The sequence below is a fragment of the Heteronotia binoei genome, unplaced genomic scaffold, assembly GCF_032191835.1.
Source record: "Heteronotia binoei isolate CCM8104 ecotype False Entrance Well unplaced genomic scaffold, APGP_CSIRO_Hbin_v1 ptg000458l, whole genome shotgun sequence".
Lineage (NCBI taxonomy): Eukaryota > Metazoa > Chordata > Lepidosauria > Squamata > Gekkonidae > Heteronotia > Heteronotia binoei.
Genome location: NW_026800034.1, coordinates 442,443 through 449,680, shown reverse-complemented (window position 1 = coordinate 449,680; position 7,238 = coordinate 442,443).

Genomic DNA, 7,238 nt, shown 5'->3' with positions numbered 1-7,238 from the left:
TACTGTTAAACATTAACTAATTAAAATCTTACAATAAAACAATTAAAACATTTTAAAAACAGTTTGTTGCTAATAATAATAAATATTACAGTACAAAAGTACAGATGCATATTTCTGGGTATGTAATGAAGAAAATAGCAGCCCTGTGGCGCAGAGTGATAAATCTGCAGTACTGCAGTCAAAGCTCTGCTCGTGACCTGAGTTCAATCCTAGTGGAAGCTGGGTTGAGGTAGCCAGCTCAAAGTTGACTCAGCCTTCCATCCTTCTGAGGTTGGTAAAATGAGTACCCAGCTTGCTTGGGGGTAAAGTGTAGATGACTGGGAAAGGCAATGGCAATCCACCCCATAAAAAGTCTGCTGTGAAAACATTGTGAAAGCAACGTCACCCCAGAGTCAGAAACGACTGGTGCTTGCACCTTTTTAATGAAGAAAATAGAGAAACCAATATCTCAGAAAAAAAGTCTGTGTATTGAAAAATCATCTTAAATGTACTTCTTGACTCAAGAGGTGTGTGGGTGTGTGTGTAACTGCAGCTGACTTATGGCAACCCTGTAGGGTTTTCAAGGCAAGAGACATTCAGACATTTGCCATTTCCTGCCTCCATGTCATAACCTTGGTATTTCTTGGTGGTCTCAGTCCAAACACTAACCACAGCCAAGTCAACTCTACTTAGCTATCCTGTTTAGCTGGACCAAACCTGAAAGGACGCTCAGCTGTGGATGTGTCTGATGGTGAAAGAACATTCCGATGCTGCAAAGAACAATACTGCATTGGAACGTGGAATATAAGATCTATGGATCAAGGTAAGCTGGATGTGGTCAAACAAGAGATGACAAGACTGAACATTCACATCTTGGGAATCAGTGAACTAAAATGGACAGGAATGGGAGAATTTAACTCAGAGGATTACTACATCTATTACTGTGGGCAAGAGTCCCATAGAAGAACTGGTGTAGCCTTTATAGTTAACAAGAGAGTGAGGAAGGCAGTAATGGGATACAATCTCAAAAATGACAGAATAATCTCAGTCCGTATCCAAGGCAACCCATTCAATATCACAGTAATCCAAGTCTATGCCCCAACCACTGACGCAGAAGAGGCTGTACTGGACCATTTCTATGAAGATCTACAACGCCTTCTAGAATTAACACCAAAAAAAGATGTCCTCATCATAGGGGACTGGAATGCCAAAGTAGGAAGTCAAAAGGTAACTGGAACAACTGACAAGTTTGGCCTTGGAGAACAAAATTAAGCAAAGGCTAATAGCCGGGCAAAGGCTAATAGCGTTTCGTCAAGAGAACAAGCTGGTCATAGCAAACACCCTCTTCCAACAACTCAACATATGGACATCACCTGATGGGCAACACAGAAATCAAATTGATTATATACTCTGCAGTCAAAGATAGAGAAGCTCCTTACAGATAGCAAAAACAAGACCTGGAGCTGAGTCATTGCAAAATTCAGGCTTAAGCTGAAGAAAACTGGGGAAGCCATCAGGCCATTCAGGTTTGACCTTAATCACATCCCTTATGAATATACAGTGGAGGTGAAGAATAGGTTTAAGGAACTCGAGTTGAGAGGCAGAGTGCCTGAAGAACTATGGACGGAGGTTCGTGACATTGTACAGAAGGCAGCAACCAGCACTATCCCAAAGAAAAAGAAATGCAAGAAAGCAAAGTGGCTGTCTGATGAGGCTTTACAAATAGCTGAGGAAAGAAGGAAAATGAAAGGCAAAGGTGAAAAGGCAAAATTCACCCAACTGAATGCAGATTTCCAGAGAACAGCAAGGAGAGATAAGGAGGCTTTCCTGAAGGAACAATGCAAAGCAATAGAGGAAAATAATAGAATGGAAAGGACAAGAGATCTCTTCAAGAAAACTGGAGAAATCAAGGGAACATTTTGTGCAAAGATGGCCATGATAAAGGACAAAAACGGTAGGGACCTAACAGAAGCAGAAGAGATTAGGAAGAGGTGGCAAGAATATACAGAAGATTTATACAAGAAGGATCTCAATGTCCTTGACAACCATGATGGTGAAATCGCTGACCTCGAGCCAGACATTCTGGAGTGTGAAGTCAAATGGGCCTTAGAAAGCATTACTAACAACAAAGTGAGTGGAGATGACAGTATCCCAGTTGAGCTATTCAAAGTCCTAAAAGACTATGCTGTTAAAGTGATGCACACATTATGTCAGCAAATTTGGAAAACGCAACAGTGGCCATAGGATTGGAAAAGATCAGTTTATATTCCAATCCCAAAGAAGGGTAATACCAAGGAATGTTCAAACTATCGCACCATTGCACTCATTTCACATGCCAGCAAGGTCATGTTAAAGATCCTACAAGCTAGGCTTCAGCAGTATGTAGATCAGGAACTACCAGAAGTTCAAGCTGGGTTTTGGAGAGGTAGAGGAACTAGAGATCAAATTGCCAACATTCGCCGGATTATGGAGAAAGCACAGGAGTATCAGAAAAATGTCTATTTCTGCTCCATTGACTATGCTAAAGCCTTTGATTGTGTGGATCACAACAAGCTGTGGCAAGTCCTTAAAGAGATGGGCGTAACTGCCCACCTCACATGTCTCCTGAGAAACCTGTGTAAGGGTCAAGAAGCAACTGTCAGAATGGGATATGGAGCAACTGATTGGTTTAGAATAGGAAAGGGGGTTTGACAAGGATGTATATTGTCACTCTGCTTATTTAATTTATATGCAGAGTACATCATGCAGAATGCTGGCCTGGATGAAGCAGAAGCTGGACTTAAGATTGCCGGGAAAAACATCAACAACCTCAGATATGCAGATGACACCACTCTAATGGCAGAAAGTGAGGAGGACCTAAAGAACCTCTTGTTGACGGTGAAAGAGAAGAGCACAAAAGTAGGATTGAAACTCAACATCAAAAAACCTAAAATCATGGCATCTGGCCCCATCACACCTTGGCAAATAGAAGGGGAAGACATGGAAGCAGTGACAGACTTCATATTTCTGGGATCCAAGATCACTGCAGATGGTGACTGCAGCCATGAAATTAAAAGTCGTTTGCTCCTTGAGAGGACAGCTATGGCAAAGCTAGGCAGTGTAATAAAAAGTAGAGACATCACCCTGCCAACAAAAGTCCGTATAGTCAAAGCAATGGTATTTCCAGTAGTAATGTATGGCTGTGAGAGAAGGACAATAAGGAAGGCCGAGTGCAGAAGAATAGATGCTTTTGAGCTGTGGTGCTGGAGAAGAATTGTGAGAGTCCCTTGGACTGCAAGAAGATCAAATCAGTCAGTCCTAAGGGAAATCAACCCTAACTGTTCCCTGGAAGGTCAGATGCTGAAGCTGAAGCTCCAATACTTTGGCCACCAAATGAGAAGGGAGCACTCACTGGAGAAGACCCTGATGCTGGGAAAGACAGAAGGCAAAAGAAGAAGGGGATGGCAAAAGATGAGATGGCTGGACAGCGTTACTGATGTAACTAACATGAATTTGAACAGACTTCGGAGGATGGTGGAAGACAGGAGGGCCTGGTGTGACTTTGTCCATGGGGTCACAAAGAGTCAGACTCGACTGTGCGACTGAACAACAATAACAATTAGCTACCAAGATCTGATGAGATTGGGCTAGCCTGGGCTATCCAGGTCAAGGCGTATTAGATCATTAAAAATTGCTCAGCCTCAGAAACCTTAGTTTATGGCAGTAACTAGTTACAACAGTAGACAGGCAGTACAGTACGGTAGAGTTGCTTTTGCAACTCACAAATAATACTATCTAGTACATAGGGATGGGAACGGACTGGGAAAATGTGGTGCAGTTCATGGTTCGTGGCATGCCCAGTTCATAAACCATGAACCATTGTAAACTTTTTGGGACTAAACAAACCAGTTTGGATCATGTGGTTTATTTATTTATTTATTTGGGATTTATATCCCGCCCTTCCCACAAGTGGCTCAGGGCGGCTTCCAGTGATAGATCCAACAAAATTACAGTATTTAAACATATAAAGGGATCAGCATTTAAAACAGATAAAAACAGATAAAACCATGGTTATCAATAAATATTAATAAATATTAATAAATATTTCAACTGTATATAAAAGAAAGAAATCCGGCAAGTTACATTAAAATTCTCAAGCTAGGTATAGGCTAGCCGGAAGAGGGTCGTCTTACAGGCCCTGCGGAACTGTACAAGGTCCCGCAGGGCCCTCACCTCTTCCGGCAGCTGATTCCACCATGTAGGGGCCATAACAGAGAAAGCCCTTTCTCTGGTGGATTTCAAACGGGCTTCCTTCGGCCCAGGGATGGTAAGGAGATTTTGTGTTCCCGACCTCAGTACTCTCTGGGGAACGTGCGGGGAAAGACGGTCCTTCAGGTAGACAGGTCCCAAGCCATATTGTGATGCAATAGAACACACCCTCCCCAGTGTGAAAGACTCACAGGGTCCGTGGCTCTCCTCTATATGCCCTCCAAGTTATATGCAGATTGGATTCAGGGGGTCCAAGTTATGGCCCCCAAAGAAAATGCCACCAGGAAAAATGTCAGGCACAGGTTCAAAAGTGTATGCAATGGACCCCTGGCAAGCTACACACACCAAGGGCACAGAAGACCTCACCTTGCCACCCTCTCCTTTACAATCTCTCCAGGTTACATTTCTGGAGTCCCAGTTACAGACTCTCCAAAAAGGTCTCCCCATGCTTTCTCTGGGAAAGACAGCTGCAGTTACAGAAGTCTATGGGATGGCTCAGGAACAAGTCAGTGATGCCAAACTCACAGGGAAACTGCACCTGGGCAGACCACCCCTCAGCCAGAGACTGGAAGAAAGGCAAGCATCCCCCATTGTAATGTATTGGAACTGAAACAGTTTCCTTAGCTGCCTTAGGAGCAACCAGTGACTGAGCTGAGGCTCCATGACAATAGTCACCTGGATTCTGGGTGGAGGCCAATCAAGGAGCTTTAAGCCAGCCATGGTGGGGTCATTTGCATGCTTATAGACAGAGCCCTTGGCCCTGCAAGCAGCTCAGTTTTTTCTACCTTGCTATGCTGAATCACTGAATAAAGAGCAGAATTCACTATCTCCTGAACATCTTCATGCTTTGAACCTAGTACATTATACCCCTACACTCGCAGCCCCCCAAGTCTCCAAAGGCAGTTTCTGAGGGATAGTAAGGTAGATATCCTCAGAGTTCTGACAGGGGCTTCCCAAAGTAACCCCATGTCACTTGGCAGGCACCTCAGCCATGCCAGACAAGCATACGAGCATTGCTCACAGCCCCCACAAGGGCTGATATATTCAGGTCCAGTGCATCCCCAGCAACCATGGTGTATTCTATTCTGCAGAAAAATGGGAACACCTGTCAAGCTGACTAGGCCACCCCCAAGTCTCAAAAGACAGACATCCCCAGAATTTTGACAGTGGCTCCCCAAAGTAACCCTATTACAGCTTGTCAGATGCCCCTGGCAAGCACTAGAACTCAGCAAGTACTTGCCCACTCAGCAAGTAATGCCCACAAACCTCCCAGGCCCACTCAGGCCCAAACACAAAGATCCTCTGGTCCTCTGATCCTTAGGTGAAATTTCTGGTTATTCACCATTAAGCAGCACTCATTGTACAATTATACAAACACAATGGAAAGGGGTTGTTAAATGGGGATTTGCTTATACAGGCAACTCTTTGTTAAGGTAGATGTTGAGGTGGATGTTCTTTCATGAGGTAGGTGTTGTGTTATGATCAGGGGCATAGCTAGGATTTTTAGGTGGAGGGCTTTTTTAAAATTCAGGGAGCACTTGAATTTTTAAAAAGCTCCTCCCACTTAAAAATTCCATGCCCCCCCACACCTTTCCTCTTGGCCAGGGCCTCTGCCGTGGCTTATTCTGGGTTTGGGAGCTATCTTGGAATGACAACATGGAATTGTTGTTCCTGTGATTTCGGTAGGTATCTTCATTGTTTCTGGTTCAGAAAAAGTCTCAGAGAGGTGGTCCTCTGAGCTTGTAGGAACCAGGAGTGCAGGAGTTGGTGCAGTTTCCATCCTCTCTGCTACGGCCAGTGGGCATTGCTGTGGTTTCTCACTGATCAGCACTTCCATCTCTAATGGTGGTCCCTCTGTAGGGAGGTCTTCAGCATAGTGCAGCCACACATGGTTATGATGATGCCAAATATGCCTTCCATCTGGTAATGCCACTATCCAGGAGGGTGGTCCTGCTTTTTCTATAATGTTCTATAAAAGAATTTGTACATAATTCATATATTTGAAATTAACACTCATTATTATAAATTTACTCTTCAGATTTCTTAGCGCTTTCATACAGTGGTTCTGTTTTTATTTTGTTTTTCTATAATGCAACCTGACAACCAGTGAGGACCAAACCATGTTGCCCATATCTATCATCTTAGACATCACTTTTGAATCATAGTAAGACTTCTGAGCTGCCTGGTGTTGCCATGATTTAGAAGCTTCATCTGGATGTAGGGAATTCAGACGGGTTTGTAACCTCCACCCCATCAGGAATCAAGCCAACTGGGTATTAAAGTGGCCACTCACTGTCTTTATCAAATTTCTACTGACCTCTTGGCTAAACCATTGGAAGGAAGGTGCACCTGTATGTGCCTAATATTTTTTAAATCAATTCTTAGGAAATGGCACCTGGCAATTGTGGATCATTGTGTCAGGCAACTTAAAAGCAGAAAATGTAATTTGGAGTTTATCAGTTCTGCCTTCAGTTGTAGATAAAGACATTATATGCACCTCAATCAATTTGAAATATACATCTGTTGTTAATAACACTTTATTCATAAATGGATCCACATAGTCAATGTGAAATCTTGCCCAAGGTTGCTGTGGCTGTTTCCATGTGTGTTGGGAGAGACATGAACCACATGTCATGAACCACACTGTCTCACTACAGCCTCAATTTGTTGATCTGTCTCAGGCCACCACACTTAGCTTCATGCCAGCCCCTTCGTGCACACTATGCCAGGATGCACTTTGTGTAGCAACCATAGCACTGCAGAATTATTCCTGGGTGGTATAACTACTCAGGATTCCTATAAAAAACATCTCAGGAGACCCTTATATATACCCATCCTCCATCTATTTGGCTCACCTCTTAAAACTACAGCTTGCAGCAAGAAGTTTTATGAGTTAACTATATGCTGCAAAAAGGATTGTTATTTGCCCTAAATCACCCACCCACAAATTGTACTGGATGACATTCCTCGCCCCCCTTCCCCCCAAAAAATGCCCAGTGATCTTCCCTGAC